The 17,828-nt window shown below is 41.8% G+C and overlaps 1 pseudogene; it reads left to right on the plus strand.

The window, feature by feature from the left end:
- Window positions 1-532: 532 nt before the first annotated feature.
- LOC117979168 (small ribosomal subunit protein uS8-like) lies at window positions 533-13,877 on the plus strand (annotated as a pseudogene).
- The last annotated feature ends 3,951 nt before the right edge of the window (window positions 13,878-17,828 follow it).

Consider the following 17,828-nt stretch of genomic DNA (forward strand, 5'->3'; position numbering starts at 1 on the left):
ATAAGCACATGCAAAGATGCTCAACATGATTATTCAATAGAGAAATGCAAATTAAAGCCACAGTGAAACACCACTGTGTATACACACATGGGAATGGTTAGAATTTAAAAGACTGACAATATCAAACATTGATGAGGATGTGGAGTAAGTGGAATTCTCATACTTTGCTGGTGGGAGTACAGACACTTTAAAAAATAATATGGCTGGGCAAGGTGGCTCATGCCTGTAATCCCAGCACTTTGGGAGTTTGAAGTGGAAGGATCCCGTGAGCCCAGGAGTTTGAGACCAGCCTGGGCAACATAGTAAGACCCTGTCTCTAAAAAAAATTTGTTTTAATTAGCTGGGCATGGTCGTGCATACCTGTAGTCCCAGTTACTTGGGAGGCTGAGATGGGAGGATTGCTTGAGCACAAAAGGTCAAGGCTGTAGTGAGCTATGATGGTGCCACTTCCATCCAGCCTGGGCAACAGAGGAAGATCCTGTCTCAATAAATAAATAAACAAACAAACAAACAAACAATATGGCTCTTTTTTTTTTTTTTTGAGACAGAGTTTCACTCTTGTTACCCAGGCTGGAGTGCAATGGTGCAATCTCGGCTCACTGCAACCTCTGCCTCCCAGGTTCAAGCAATTCTCCTGCCTCAACCTCCCAAGTAGCTGGGATTACAGGCACCCACCACCACGCCTGGTTAATTTTTTGTATTTTTAGTAGAGACGGGGGTTTCACCATGTTGGTCAGGCTGGTCTTAAACTTCTGACCTCAGCTGGTGAAGTGATAAACAAATTGTGGTACATCCATACAACAGAATACTACTCAGCAATAAAAAGGAATGAACTACTGATATACACTGAAACATGGACAAATCTCAAATGCATTATGCCAAGTGAAAGAAGCCAGACTCAAAAGGCTACAAACTGTATGATTCATTTCTGTGAAATTTTTTCTAAAAGGTAAAACTAGGGTGATGGAACCACATCAGTGGTTGTCAGGGTCCAAGAGGTGGGAGTACGAGATTGATTAAAATTAGGAAAGAAGAAATATTTGGGAGTGACAGACATGTTCTACATCTTGATTGTGATTCAGGTGGTTCACAAATGTCTACATTTGTCAAAGCTCTTCAAATCGTGCACTTGATACTGGTGAGTTTTATGTTATATAAACGATACCTCAATAAAGCTCACAAAAGTAAAGGAAGAAAAACCTGCCCAACTGTTTTCTGCCCTTTCTGAAGCCCTCCTGTTCTTGCTTGTACATTGTATGCTGTATGGGTATCCTTGTTTGAAGTGTGGTTTTCCCCTAATTGTTCATTGATGTGGTTTGGCTCTGTGTCCCCACCCAAATCTCATCTCAAACTGTAACCCCCATAATCTCCACATGTCGAGAGAGGAACTTGGTGAGAGGTGATTGGATCATGAGGGCAGTTTCCCCCATGCTGTCCTCATGATAATGAGTGAGTTCTCATGAGATCTGATGGTTTTATAAGGCAGTTTTCCCTGCTCTTGCTCGCTGTCTCTCCCGCCGCCTTGTGAAGAAGGTGCCTGCCTCCCTTTCAGCCATGATTATAAGTTTCCTGAGGCCTTTCCAGCCATGCAGGATTGTGAGTCAATTAAACCTCCTTTGTTTATCATTACCCAATCTTGGGTAGTATCTTCGAGTTATAAATTACCCAATCTTGGGTAGCCCATCTTCAGTGTGAAAATGGCCTAATAGATTCATCTTTCTAGCTAAAATGCAAATTCTCTGAAGGGAAGGAGTTATTGCAAACAAACTTAAGCCAGTTTCAGTATATGCAATGTTGGTTCTCTTTGGTGGAAACAGTAGTCACTGAAGAAGATGTTGGAGGTGGGTGAGGTTCCAGGTGGGTGAGGTTTATCTGCTTCCCACACCCTCCCTCTCCCATGACATTGATGGGAAATCTCAAATCAAATTCTGCCACATATATGAACATTCACTAAAAAAGAACTTATTAGCTAGTAAATGAAAGACAGTTTATAAAGTCTGATCTTCAAGGGCCGTGAAACCCAAGCTCTCTACCCTTTGAAGTGCTTTGGCCACTGTCTTATATGAAAAGTTTATCTGAGACAGATATGACAACATTCTCATATGACAACATTCTCTTATGACAACATATGTGGGTAACACATATGTTACCCTCATACGTGGCATTGGGCAACCAGACATCCTCCTAACAAGTGGCTAGATGTAGGACCAGTTAGGGATCAAGTTTCTGATGCCTTCCCTGAGGGTGCAGGCAGCAGGCCTTCCCAGATTTCTCTACCCTATTTATGTGAGTGGTTCTGAACTATTTTAGCCCCATCCACGCATCTCAAATATCTTCAGTTTCACCCAGTTAAGAGCCCACATTCACTGTGCAGACTACTAGCTACTACTTGAATTAATAAAAACCCTTTCTGACATTCACTATGCTAAGCCAAACATAAGGTACTGATCAAGATATGGATATCATTGATGCTCACAGCAGCTGCCTTAACTTCCTAATTGGAATGCAGCTGACTATGCCCTGATTGTGTTCTTGGCAAGAGGTGCTGCCCCTGGAGTTAGAGCTTCTACCAAATAGCACAAACTCAATATCTTCTGTCTATGCTGAACTTTGTGAAGGTAAATTATAGATATCTTACTGAGAACATAGCCTCTCTTAAACTCTTCCCAAAATGTTTGACTTCTAACAGATGCTTAGTATCTATTAAGGAGTATAAGCCAAGCACATTAAGAACAGAGGGGTTTTAAGCAGAAAGAAAGGAGGTAAGGAAAGGATGGAGGGAAGAAGGAAAGAAGGGAAAGAAAGAACAAGTGAGCATTGGCCTAAACTGCTTAAAATTGTTGACTGTGTGAATTTTAGCCCCCAGACCTTCCTTGCCTCTGAAGTTGCAGATACTTGACCCTGGGCTCTGCTTCCTGCCCAGCTTTTTGGAAGGCTTTGGGGACTGGAGGTTTTTTCAAACAGAACCAAATATAAGGAAATAACTCTGTGTGTGAAAAGGCTAAATCACTCTGTGTAAATAAAACTGGGGAATTTCTGGAGTGAAAAATAATTGCCAGAGGCTAATTAACAGCCTAAAATTAGTCCAATTAGACCACAGAAGCAAGGCTCCTCTAGGTCTCTGGGTCTGCCATTTCAAGGAAGCTCCACTCCTTCACCTCCCAGTCACCTTCCGGATCCTTTCTTAAAGAAAACCAGTTCTGGGGTCCTGGAGTTGGAGCCCCTCAGGGCTGAGCTAAAAGGCAGGAAAAAGAAGTGATGGTGCGAATAGACAGAGCACCAGGCAGTCCCTGGACCCTGAAGACCACCCTGACAACTACCATTCCCGTCATTTCCAGTTTGTTTTTTTTTTTTTTTTTTTGAGATGGAGTCTCTCTCTGTTGCCCAGGCTGCAGTGCAGTGGTGAGATCTCAGCTCACTGCAACCTCCGCCTCCTGGGTTCATGCGATTCTCATGCCTCAGCCTCCCGAGTAGCTGGGATTACAGGCACCTGCCACCATGCCCGGCTAATTTTTGTAGTTTTAGTAGAGATGGGGTTTCACCCTGTTGGCCAGGCTGATCTCAAACTCCCAACCTCAGGTGATTGTCCTGCCTCAGCCTCCCAAAGTGCTGGGAGTATAGGTGTGAGCCACCGCACCTGGCCAAGTTTGTCTTTTTATGACAAGACAAAAGTTTTGGGATTCAAATCCCAGCCCTGCCATGCTCTAGATCTATAGTCCTGGGAAAATCACTTAGCATTTGTGAACCCTAGGCCCCTCATCTGTGAAAAAAAAACAAAAAACAAGCAAACAAACAAAACACAGCGTCTGCCTGTAGTGGCCATCCAATATTTTTCCTTACCCAGTATCCATCCCCTCACCCTTTTTTGTTTTGTTTTGTTTTGTTGGGTTTTTTGAGGTTTTTTTCTTTTTAAATGGAGTCTCACTCTGTCACCCTGGCTGGAGTGCAGTGGCATGATCTCAGCTCACTGCAACCTCCACCCCTCGGGTTCAAGCAATTCTCCTGCCTCAGCCTCCTGAGTAGCTAGGACTACAGATGCATGCCACCATGCCTGGCTAATTTTTTTGTATTTTTAGTAGAGACAGGATTTCATCATATTGGTCAGGCTGGTCTCGAACTCCTGACCTCAGGTGATCTACCCGCCTTGGTCTCCCAAAGTGCTGGGATTACAGGTGTGTGCCACTGTGCCCGGCCATCCTTTTACTTATAATAGCACCCAGTTTATATTTGGTGCAACAGCTCCTCACCCACTCTTGGCCTACATGGCTCTGGTGATACAAAATCAACACCATCCCCCAACCCATAGTTAGACAGGTTGTCACATGACCACGATCTGGCCAATTGGTATCTTCTATCCTGGCCCCAGGGTGAAATGTTCAGTTATGAGTCAGGCACCCCACTGGGATCACTGAGACTCAGTCCTGAGACTTATCGGCACAAGCTCCTCTCTCTCTTCTAAACTCGAAGCTGAAAATGATGTGGACCCAGTGTTGCTGCAGTCACCACACACAGAGAGGCTGCCTGAGAACGAGGCTGAGATGAGAGAGAAGAGTACCAAATACTGACGGCACACTGGGATAGCGCCAGGGACTGGTCCGTGATAGAAGGGAGTAAGTTCCACTTTTTACGTAAGCCAATTTGAGGTGGGTTTTTTATCATCTGAAAACCTTTCATTATGATTTCAGTGGACTCTGAAATCATGACGCCTGAGTTTAAATTGTGGCCCCATGCTTATTAACAGTGGGACTTTGAGTAGTTTACTTAATATCTCAATGACTCAGCTTCCTCATCTAATAAATGGATAATAATAGTGCCAACTTCATAAAGCTGTTGTGAGGATTAAATGAGTGAATATGCATAAAGCACTTACAATAATGCCTGGCACATAGAAAATGTAGAAAATGTGTATTGGTGTTAGTTTTTTTTTTTTTTTTTTTTTTTTTTTGAGATCGAGTCTTGCTCTGTCACCCAGGCTGGAGTGCAATGGCGCCATCTCGGCTCACTGCAACCTCCACCGACCTCCCAGTTTCAAGTGCTTCTCCTGCCTCAGCCTCCCGAGTAGCTGGGATTACAGGCGCCCACCACCATGCCCAGCTAATTTCTGTATTTTCAGTAGAGATGGTTTCACCAGGTTGACCAGGCCGGTCTCGAACTTCTGACCTCAGGTGATCTACCCGCCTCAGCCTCCCAAAGTGCTGGGATTACAGGCATGAGCCACCGCACCCAGCCCGAAGCAGGATTTTAAGCAAGGAGGTGACATCTGACTTTTGTTTCTAAAGATCACTCCAGTTTTTGTGTTGGAAGTAGACTGTGGAGCAAGGGTAGAAACGGGAAGACAAGTCAGGAAGCCCTTGCAGTATCCAGGAGAAAGATAATGCATATCTCAGCATGTTGGCTTTATTCTCTCACACCATCTTTCTCCTGATAAAGGAACTATGTCTGCTGGTGGCTTCTAGGCTCACAACCTCACAGCTTATGACCAGAGGGCAACGGGCTTCTTCTGTTTAATTCAAATTTTGAAAATAAATAAGTAAAGTCCAGTGGAGGGTATGTACCCACTGTGCATTCCACTTGCCATACGCAGCTGGCACTCATTGAATGCATTTTGGAAAACAAATAAGTAGCACATAAACATGAAGACTTCTACCAGGTTAATTGCGTGAGATGGATTGTAGTGCATCGTTTACAGCCTCTTGCTCATTCTACTTTATGACCAATGGCTATATGTGCAAACTTGACTAGATAAATGTCATAGGGGTGGCCAATGACCATGAGAGAAGCATACAGTCATACCCAGAGAATTGGGTTCCTACTTTCGAATATTTTATCAACATTTTTATCCAAAAGAATAAGGGCAGAATCATCAAGTAAGGCATAGAAGAGGACAGGGAGGACATAGAAAAAATAGGGAGTGTCAAAATCAGACTCTGAAAACCAGCAGCCCAATAACTGAACCTATAGACATGTACTGTTTGGCCAGCACAGTAGTGGCCCACTTGTTGATTTTAATTTTTTAAGTTATTGGCTGATATGTACAAATCAGGGTTTTTCATAGGAACTCAGATTTCTAATTTGTAGTTAAAATGTTGTAGGGTACTCCAGGTATCTGGCAATGCTGAGCCACCTTTTCCCAGTCCCTGATCAGCGGGATTCCCTGGAGAAGGAGCCTCTCATTCCCCACATACACTCTCCTTCTGAAATGTACAGTACCTCCTTAGTCCCCGTAAAAAAAAAAAAAAAAAAAAAATTAAAACTTGAACCTCTAATTTTTAAGTGTATTTTCTGAGACACCATACAAAATCCAGAATAGTGTTCTAGAACTAACATGGTAAAAGAAATCTCAAACCATGGGAATGCAAAACTTATGAGTAAGAACAGAGACATTTTCAATTAGGTGCATTTATATCATAGAACAAGTATGAAACAGGCTAATGTGTTAATTTTGGCACGTCTATCATGAGTGAGACCTTTAGTCATGCCAAATCACAGAGATAAATTTAGAGTCATTCAAAGCCATTAGGATTTGAATGGAGCTAATGCTCCTACATAAGAAAAGCAGGATTAATAAACTCCAGCCTCAGTGGAAACCAGTTCTTTGGCCCATGTCTGTCTTTCTAAGCCATAACTACAAAATGTCTAGGGTGGATACATCAGAAACAGGAACTGGAGTTGACTCAAATTATGAACCAAAAATTCAAAGAGATCACACTCATTTCTGAAACCGAGTGCTGAACTGAAATACAACATTATGTTTTTCTAAATTGTGGACTTATCCAAAAGGATTTCCATGAAAACCAGTAAAATCCTACTGAACTAACATGAACTGAAGCTGAACCAATGTTTTCTAAAATGATTTAACCAGAACATTAGAATATTATCTGAACTAAACCAGTATTTTTTTGTTTGAATATCTTCTGATAAATATCTTTAAAGGCTTACATATTTCTGCTTTGATTATTGTGCATATCAAAACTGCAGGAAACAATATTTCAATCAATAATTAACTCTTAAATTCCAGCAGATACTGCTAGTTGCCTACTAAATACCCATTCCATCCTTTCTTTAACAAAACCCAGATTTATTCAAGGAGACAATGTATCCAACTTCCTTTTCCTAACCTCCCTTGGAACTACATGTGGCCACTTATCTAAGTTTCAAACTATGAGATTTAAGTGGAAGTTGGGTGGAACTTCCAGGAAAACCTTTTGCCATGGAGGCATTCTGCATTCTTCCATCTTGGAATTTAGTTGAGCTGTATGGCTATAGCTTCAGTATCATAAGATAAATTTAAGGATAGAAGCCATACACGAAGAATGGTAAAACAGAATCAGAAGAGATGAGAATATTGTTGACACCCTAAGTGTCCACATTTCTTTCACAGATAAATAAATCTTTATTGTATATGAGCTAATGTTTTGGGAATTTTCTGTTATATGTAGCCACACCATATCCTAACTGATAAAGATAGCACATGCTAATATTATAGAAAGCAACTCAGTACGTGTTTTTAATTCAACAAATATTCATTGAATACCTACTATGCACCAAGAATTGCATTAAGGATACTGACATATCTCTTGCTCTCATGGAACACAGAAGAAAGAAAATTTGGCTAGGCAACTAGATGCAGACTCAGCCCAACTATTAACTAATACAGTCTTTGTACTTAGAGAAGTCACCTGACTTTTCTAAGCCTTAGGTGCTTCTTGTGTAATATCCTGGGGTTTGACCACATTTTTCTAAGGTCACTTCCAGCTCTCTCATTCCATGATTCAGTTGGTTTTCATAGAAAGTCTGTCATTTCCTTGCTACCCATAGAGACTTACCCACCCTCAGTCCCCAAAGGCCAGTGAATATCACATCCCTGCATAATGGAGCAGGAAAGCGCGAAAGAGAAACAGAGATGCAAATCCTGAGCTGTCATCCCATCCTTACGGGGATTTTCATTTGGCCTTCGACATTCTTTTAAATTTGGATGAGTTGTCAAGATTTTTAAAAGAGGTAATTTTGGGCTGGGTGTGGTGGCTCACGCCTGTAATCCCAGCACTTTGGGAGGCTGAGGCGGGTGGATCACGAGGTCAGAAGACCAAGACCATCCTGGCCAACATGGTGAAACCCTGTCTCTACTAAAAATAAAAAAATTAGCTGGGCATGGTGGTGCGTACCTGTATGCCAGCTACTCAGGAGGCTGAGGCAAGAGGATGGCTTGAACCAGGGAGTCAGAAGTTGTGGTGAGCCGAGATGGCGCCACTGCACTCTAGCCTGGCGACAGAGCAAGACTCCGTCTCAAAAAAAAATAAAAAAATAAAAAAAAAAGAAAGAAAAAAAGAGGCAATTTTACATAAAGTTATGCATTTCCAGCTTCTCTGAAACTTTCCTAGAAGATCCGGCAACACCAGGCCTTCTTTCTTGCATGGTCACAGGAGATGAGAGCAGAGTTGTCTAAACAAGGTGAGTTATGTTTGTCCCCACCCTTTCCAGTTATCTTGCACCCATGTTTTCATTCATTTTCTCTCCCTAGAGAGCCCTTGTTGGTATATTAGTTTGAGGCCCTGTTCCAGACAAATGTGGCCTCATGAGAAAATGACAAGTGAGCCATGATTGTCTAATTTCAGGGTCCCCTGTGTAGTGTCAGCTCTGCTTTAATAACCTTGCTAGAATATTTATTAGATTCCACAACCAGCAGTGAGAAAAGCCAAGAAACAAAACAACTGACATCTAAAAACACCGAAAAGGTCCGGGAATAGTCAGTACCAGCTACTTCTGGAAGTGGAAGGTTAAGGTAGGGCTAGCAAAGGAATATTGACTGAAAACTCAATTAAAAAGCAGTTCAAAGAGACTTTCACTTTGGCTAAGATGGAATAGCAGAGACCAGATTTACTCTTCTTCCACCAAATGCAACTTATAAAATAGACAAATATATGAAACAGTTGTTCTGAAGACATTGGGTATAAGGCAATGAAGTATACCAATTCCTGAGAGACAGGAAATAAACAAAATGAGCTCTTTGAGTGCCCCGGCCTACTGGCTTGAGAAAGTTTCCAGGTCCACCCAAGATTGGCAGAATATACATTTTTTTTTTGGTACACAAAAAAAATTTACCAAAATCGTCCAATTCTGGGCCATAAAATGAATTTCAAAAATTTAAAAGGGTTCGAGTTATACAAAGTATGCTCTGTGACCAAAATGAAATCAATAAGAAAAATATATCTCAATAACTCTGTGCACTCTCCCCTCCTGTCCTCTTGCCTTTATCTTTCTGCACCGCCACAATGGTGCACATGAATGCCCTGGCTGATGCTCTCAAGAGCATCGACAATGCTGAAAAGAGAGGCCATGAACTCAGGTTCTTATTAGGCTGTGCTCTGAAGTCATCGTCCAGTTTTTCACTATGATGATGAAGCATGGTTACATTGGCAAAACTGAAATCATTGATGATCAAAGAGCTGCCTCACAGGCAGGCTAAACAAGTGTGGCGTGATCAGCCCCAGATTTGATGTGCAACTCAAAGATCTAGAAAAATGGCAGAGTAATCTTCTTCCATCCCACCAGTTTGGTTTTATTGTACTAACAACCTCAGCTAGCATCATAGACCATGAAGAAGCAAGACAAAAACACACAGGAGGGAAAATCCTGGCATTCTTTTTCTAGATGTGTAATACAGATTTACAAATAAAATGCCTCCTGGACAAAAAAAAAAAAAAATCTCAAAAAAACCAAATGTTTGAAAACTAAATAACTCACTTCTTAATCCATAGGTCGAAGAAGAAATCAAAGATAAATTAGCATTGTGAACTGATGCAAAAGAAAACACAACACATCAAAATGGGTGGGATGCAGGGAATGCAGAACTTGGAGGGAAATCCATAGCACTCAACTAAAGTAGGAGGAAAAAAGTGCTCAAGTCAACAACCTCAGCTTCCTTCTTTCTTAAGAAACTACAGAAAGAAGAGAAAGTGAAACTCGGAGTAAGCAGAAGAAAAAAATAATAATACCAAAATTTTAAAGAAGTCATACTAATTCTACATGAACTCTTCCAGAAAGCTAAAGAAGAGGGAGGGAATCCTATGAGATCAGCATTCTATAAATCAAACCAAAGACATTGCAAGAAAAGAAAACTTATGAACATAGATGCAAATTTCTTAAAACAAAATTTTAGCAAATTGATTTCAATTATATACAAAAAGAATAATATATTTTAACCAAGAAGGCTTTATCCCAGAATTGCCAGATTAGTTTAACACTTGAAAACTTTCAGAGTGGGGCACAGTGGGGCTTTATCCCAGAATTGCCAGATTAGTTTAACGCTTGAAAACTTTCAGGGTGGGCTCACGCCTGTAATCCCAGCACTTTGGGAGGCCAAGGCAGGCAGATCACCACCCGCCTGACCTACAAGGTGAAACCCCATCTCTGCTAAAAATACAAAAAAATTAGCTGGGCGTGGTGCCATGCCGTAGTTCCAGCTACTCGGGAGGCTGAGGCAAGAGAATCACTTGAACCTGGGAGGTGAGGTTGCAGTGAGCCGAGATTGTGCCACTGCACTCCAGCCTGGGGGACAGAGACACGCTCCGTCTCAAAAAAAAAAAAAAAAAAAAAAATGAAAGAAAGAAAAAGAAAAGAAAAGAAAGAAAAATCTCGGCTGCACATGGTGGCTCATGCCTGTAATCCCAGCACTTTGGGAGGCCGAGGTGGAAGGATTGCTGGAGCTCAGGAGTTCAAGACCAACCTAGGCACCATGGTGAAGCCCTGTCTCTATAAAAATAAAAATAAAAATAAAAAAATTAAAAAAATTAGCCAGGTATGGTGGCACATGCCCATAGTCCCAGCTACTTGGGGTGGGGTTAGGGGTGGAGGGAGGTTGCTGAAGCAGGAAGATCACTTGAGCCCAGGAGGTTGAGGCTGCAGTGAGCCGTGTTCGCACCACTGCTCCAGCCAGAGCGACAAAGTGAGACCCTGTCTCCCAGAAAAAAAAAAAAAAGCATTTGAAAATCAATCAATTTAATTCACTATATTAACAAATTAAAGGTCAGGTGTGGTGGCTCACACCTGTAATCCCAGCAGTGTGGGAGGATCACTTGAGGTCAGGAGCTCGAGACCAGGCTGGCCAACATGGTGAAACTCCATCTCTACTAAAAATACAAAAAAATTAGCCGAGTGTGGTGGCAGGTGCCTGTAAACCCAGCTACTCGGGAGGCTGGGGTAGGAGAATCTCTTGAACCCCAGAAGTGGAGGTTACAGTGAACCAAGATCACGCCACTGCACTCCAGCCTGGGTGACACAGCGAGACTCCATTTCGAACAAACGGAAAAACAAACGAACAAAAATTTAAAAAGAAAAACCATGTGACCAGCTCAGTACATACAAAATAGAGCATTTAACAAAATCTAACCTCCATTCCTGATGAAAATTTTCAACAAACTAGGAACAGATGGGAACTTCTACAACCTGATAATGGATAACTATGAAAACCCTACAGCTAGCATCATACTTAATGGTGAAAGACTGATTGCTTTCCCCAACATCAGAACAAGGAAAGAATGTCTGCTGTTACCACTTACATCCAACGCTGAACTTGGTAAGATGTAAATTTTCCCCAATTTGATCTATAGCTATAATAAATCCAAGTCAAAATCCCAGCAGGCTTTTTATATTACACATTAAATCATACATATATGTATACATTAACATTTACATTTTACATTATATTATTCATTTTTACATTAACAATGTGGTTTTTAAAATTGACAAGCTGATCATATAAGTCATTTAGGGAAAGGCACGATGGCTCACGCCTATAATCCCAGCACTTTGGGAGGCCGAGGTGGGCAGATCACTTGAGATCAGAAGTTCAAGACCAGCCTGGCCAAGATGGTGAAACCCCATCTCCACCAAAAATACAAAAATTAGCTGGGCGTGGTGGCGCATGCCTGTAGTCCCAGCTACTTGGGAGGCTGAGGCAGGAGAATGGCTTGAACCCGGGAGGTAGAGGATGCAGTGAGCTGAGACCGTGCCATTGCACTCCAGCCGGCATGACAGAACGAGACTCTGTCTCAAAAATAAAAAATAAAAATATAATTCATTTAGAAATGCAAAAGACTTGGAATAACCAATTCAACTTTGAAAAAGAAGAATAAATATGGAGAATTTACCCTATGTAACTTTAAGACTTAATATAAGCTACAATAATCAAGATGGTGTGTTATTGAATTCAAAATAGACAAATAGAAAAATAGGAGACTAAGAAATAGTAACTTGCGTTAAGTGCAAAGGCAATTTGATGGGGAAAATGGTCTTTTTTGACAAATAGTGTTGAAATAATTGGATATCCATATACAAAAAAGAAAAAAAAACCCAGAACTTTGACCCATCTCACGCTATACAGAAAACATTAACTGAAAATGGTTCAGGAACATGGCACTCCCCTGTAGTCCCAGCTACTCCAAAGGCTGAGATGGAAGGATCACTTCAGCCCTGGCTTCAAGGCTGCAGTGATCTGTGATCATACCACTGAATTCCAGCCTGGACATCAGAGTGAGATTCTGTCTCGTTGTTTTTTTTTTGTTGTTGTTGTTGTTGTTTTTTGGCGGGGGGGCGTCTCGCTCTATTGCCTAGGCTGGAGTGCCGTGGTGTGATCTCAGCTCACTGCAACCTCTGCCTCCCAGGTTCAAGCAATTCTCCTGCCTCAGCCTCCTGAGTAGCTGGGACTACAGACACATGCTGCCACGCTCGGCTAATTTTTTTATATTTTAGTAGAGACTGGGTTTCACCATGTTGCCCAGGCTGGTCACAAATTCCTGAGCTCAGGCAATCCGCCCACCTTGGCCTCCCAAACTGGCAGGATTACAGGAGTCAGCCACCATGCCTGGCCAAGACTCTGTCTCTTAAAAAAAAATTAATTAAAAATAATTTACTCAAAATGGATCACAGACCTAAACCTAAAACTATTAACATCTGGGGGGGGAAAAAAAAAAAACAAGAGAAACTCTTTGTGACCTTGGGTTAAGCAAATATTTCTTAGAAACAGCACCAAAAGCAAAATCAATAAAAGAAAATCAATACATTGGACTTCATCAAAATTAAGAACACTTATGGAAGATTCTAAAATCTCTTATGGAGAAAAAAAGAAATAAAACTGAGAACATTTGCTCTTTGAAAGATATTGTTAGGAGAATGAAAAGGCAAGCTGCAGACTAGGAGCAAATATATGCAAGTTACACATTTGATAACAGATTTGTATCCAAAATATGTAAAGAAATCTCAAAACTCAATAAGAAAACAAAACAACCAAATTTTATAAATGGGCAAGAGATTTGAAATATTTACCAAAGAGGATATACAGATGGCAAATAAGCACACGCAAAGATGCTCAACATCATTAGTCATTAGGAAATGCAAATTAAAACCAGGAGATACCACTACATACTCACTAGAATATCTAAAATTTAAATGATTGACCAAATCACTTGTTGGCAAGGATGTTGAGCCACCTAGAACTTTCTGGTTCACTGCTGGTGGAAATATGAAATGGTACAACCACTTTGGAAAACAGTGTGGCAGTTTCACTAAAGGTTAAACATGTTGTTCAAAGTTCAACTAAAAAAAAAAAAGTGAAACATGCACCTGACATATGGCTCAGCCATTCCATTCCTAGGTGTTAACCCAAGAAAAATGAAAAAGCATGTCCACACAAAGACCTGCACATGAATGTTCATAGCAGTATTATTTGTAATAACTAAAAACTGGAAACAATCCATATGTCCATCAACAAGTAAATGAATAAACAAATTTTGGTGTATTAATCCAACGAGATACTACTTAACAATAAAAAGGAATAATCTATTGATATACTCAACGACCTGAATGAATCTCAGAGTAATGATGCTGAGTGAAAAAAAGCAGAATCCTTCCCCCCTAAAAAAAGCAAGTACTATATGATTACTTTTACATAAAATCTTAGAAAATACAAACCAATCTAGTGGCAGAAAGCAGATCAGCAGTTGCCTGAGTGGGCAACGGAAACTTAAGGGGCAACTAATATGCTCATTATCTTATTTTTACTTTTTTGGAGGGGAGGGGGACAGGGTCTCACTCTGTCACTCAGGCTGGAGGGCTGTGGTGTGATCACAGCTCACTGACTGCAGCCTCGACCTCCCGGGCTCAAGCAATCCTCCCACCTCAGTCATCTGAGTAGCTGAGACTACAGGCATGCACCACCACGCTCAGCTAATTTTTAACTTTTTTGTAGAGACGGGAATCTCACTTTGTTGCCCAGGCTGGTCTCAAACTCCTAGGTTCAAGTCATCCTCCTGCCTTGGACTCCCAAAATGCTGGGATTACAGGCATGAGCCACCATGCCCAGGTGCTCATTATCTTGACTGTTGATAATTTCATGGGTGTATACACATGTCAAAACTTATCAAATTGTACATTTTAAATAAGTGATATTTATTTTATGTCAATTATATCTCAATAAAGCTGTTTTTTTAAAAAAAAATAACAATTTGATCCTTAGCTTCCTTCCCCAACTCTGTGCAACTGGGCAACTGACCTCCCACAATCCTGCCACTAGACTTAAGGTTTATTCTCTGGAGGAAGTTAATGGAGCTTCTAAGGACTGACTGGAGGACAGCGGGCACCACTGATGGCAAGGAATTACAACAAAAAAAGGAAAGTCCACAGAAGGAATGCTGACTTTGGCCCCACTGCTCTTTGGCCCCACCTGGGTCCCAGGACCCTGGCAGCCCGGTCTATCTCCTTGGGCAGAAGACTGGAAGACTTACTGGCCCAAGAAGAAATGCTCAAACATCCTGACATTGGAGGGTAGCATAGCCGGATAACCCAATGGGGAAGACAGCAGTCAACAGGCTCCACTCACAAGATCAGAGCTGCTATTTGGCTTTTTAATACCCCACTCTTAAATATAAGCAGACAGCTAAAATTAGAATTTCACTGTTCTGAGAAAATGAAAGGTCAAGAAAGGCTTGTACTGGGGGCTAGAGAGCATTGTCAGAAAGATAAATTATATTCTTTAGAAATGCCCCTTTTAAAATGCCAAAAACAGAAAAACCATGAAGTAGTAATTTAAGCATATTAGGATGTGTGAGGAAAAATATTACAAGAACCAACTGAAAGAATTGAAAGTGGTTGCCTCTTAGGAAAGGAAAATAGGGAGGAATGAGGAAATTACCGCAGCAACAAGTTTAGGAGAATTATGTGCCTCTTTAAATTATGTGCCCATGGGCCAAGCACGGTGGCTCATGCCTGTAATCCTAGCACTTTGGGAGGCCAAGGTGGGAGGATCACTTGAGGCCAGGAATTCCAGACCAGCCTGGGTAACATAGCAAGACTCTGTTTCTACAAAAGAAAAAAAATTATCCAGGCATGTGGCACACATCTATAGTCCTAGCTATTTGGGAAGCTGAGGTGGGAGGATCACTTGAAGTAAGGAGTTTGATGATACAGTGAGCTATGATCAAGCACTGCACTCCAACCTGGGTAACAGAGTGAGACCTTGTCTCTTAAAATTATATGAATTTAAAAATAAAAAAATTATGTGCCCATGTAACTTTGATTAAAACTGGTAAAAAAGTGAAAGAAAATTCATTACAGATGAATAAAGCTCTTGAAAAATCAATGGATAATCACGTCTCTGTTTGCCAGAACATTCCCAGTTTTCATCTATTAATAGCACTCCCTTTTACTCTCAAAACATGCCCATTTGGCTAATTTTATGATGTGTGAGGTTGACACCTCCTGAATCCACTGACCAACCGAAACATCACCTTAACATCAGACACAGTGTTCTGATATGATGCAGCAGGAAGTACACGGTTCCACGTATGAAATATCCTTGCCAAAAGCAAAACTTGAATTTCAAGTCTCCTGGTCACGGTTTCTCAACCTCAGCACTACTGACATTTGGGGACACGTGGTTCTTTCCTGTGGGCAGCTGTCCTGTGCACTGCAGGATGTTTAGCAGCATCCCTGGCCTCTACCCACCAGATGCCTGCAGCACCCCCACCCCCAGGTGTGACAACCAAAAGTCTCCAGACATTGCCAAATGTCCCTGGGAGGTGAGGGAAGCAAAGTCTCCCCCAGCTGAGAATCACTGTTGTCTACATCTTCAGTACCAATGTACAGGAAACAGGATGGAAAAATAGGTTGAAGGACACCAGCAGAATACAACCAGCCACATTCAGAACGTGGGAAGTTCTGAAGGACAGATGACCCAACTATATCAACAAACAAATGGCATGGGGAAGGTATAGGGGAGGGACCATGACAGTATAAACCCCTTAAAAAATGTCAACAAATGCAATGTGTGGACCTTGTTTGGATCCTCATTTAAACAAACTGCAAAAAGACATTTTTGACACAACCGGAGAAAACTGTGTTCGAAGGTATTATGACACTAAGAAATAATGCTAATTTTGTGGATGTGATAATGGTAACTATGGTTACACTATTTTTTAAAGCTTTCTGTTAGAGACACATATTGCTGTACTCGTGGATAAAGTGTTACGACGTCTATCTGGTTGCAGTGAGGGAAAATGGGGACTAGATAAGACAACATCGAATCGGCGACCAGTATTGACATTGAGTGATGGGTACACAGATGTTCATTATACTCTTCTCTCAACTTTTTGTGTATGTTTGAAAGTTTTTGTAATAAAAACTGAAACGTAATAAATCAAATCCATGAAATTAACAAAGCATGGCTCAATGGGAAGCTTCCAGAGTTTGGGGCTGTATCCCTAGCTCCTAATAGTTCTGTTCATTTTAAGCAGGGAAGTCACTTCTCTGGCCTACAGAAAAAGGGATCTTGAATTAAGAGATGTTCATAGTTTCTTCCAGGTGAGATTTTTAATGACTCTGTGACATTTCTTGAATAAGTGAGCTGGATAACAGCCCTGAGGACCCAGCAGTCTCAAAAGCTTGACTTTGTGGTGGAGATGCTGGTGGACTTGCTGGTGGTGGGTACTGGCCCAGGGCTCCCAGGTTAAGCAATGTGCCCCCTCCTCGGCCCCTTCACTAGTTTAGAAGTAGCAAGATCAACTGCCTCGGAACATTCTGAATTAGAAAGCGTCTGCTGAATAAGGCTTGCGTCAAACTTCTCTTTAAGCGGCTGTGGCTGCAGTTTGAGTAACTTGTCAGGAAAGTGTGAACTACAAGTCAGTATTACAAAAGTGTTTATTTTCAGCCTTTCCAAAAAACAGTGAGAAAGAGGAAAGCATGCATAATAAAGCAGCCGGGCATCTGAGGCAAAAGTTGGCTTTTCCTTAATCCTCTCCTCCCATCCTCCTACCCTTTTTGACTACAGGTACCCCTTTTCTGTGAACTTGAATGCAGCCTCCCACAGGTTTGGACAAAAGAATGGCAGGAAGAGGACAGGTGGAACAGGATGGAGGAAAGAGGTAGCCCTCATAGGTACGGGTGCAGAGCTCAGAGTGGCAAAGGAACAGCAGAAGTCTTGTTCTCCCATGCCCCTGCCAAGTCCTGCTGCAACAAAATGATGAGCTTGGAACTGACTGCCAACTGGCCACAAAGGGAACCCTTATTACAGAGAGCTCCCTGAAACACCCGTGGAAACAGCATGCAAAAGATCTCTGCTCATGCTTTGAAGAATGCAGAAAACTTTCCTTGCCACCGTATGTGGAGCATTGCCCACAGAGAAGGGAAGGGGAAAACTCACACCCATCTCCTCCCCTCCACCCCAATCCTGGGCCCCAGCTAAAACCTCAGCTTCTTTCCCTCAATCTATCACAAGGGCCTCCCACCAGTCTTCCATCCATGAGGGTGGGCTTTTGCAAATGCAAGCCTGCCCGAGC

The sequence above is a fragment of the Pan paniscus genome, chromosome 12, assembly GCF_029289425.2.
Source record: "Pan paniscus chromosome 12, NHGRI_mPanPan1-v2.0_pri, whole genome shotgun sequence".
Classification (NCBI taxonomy): domain Eukaryota; kingdom Metazoa; phylum Chordata; class Mammalia; order Primates; family Hominidae; genus Pan; species Pan paniscus.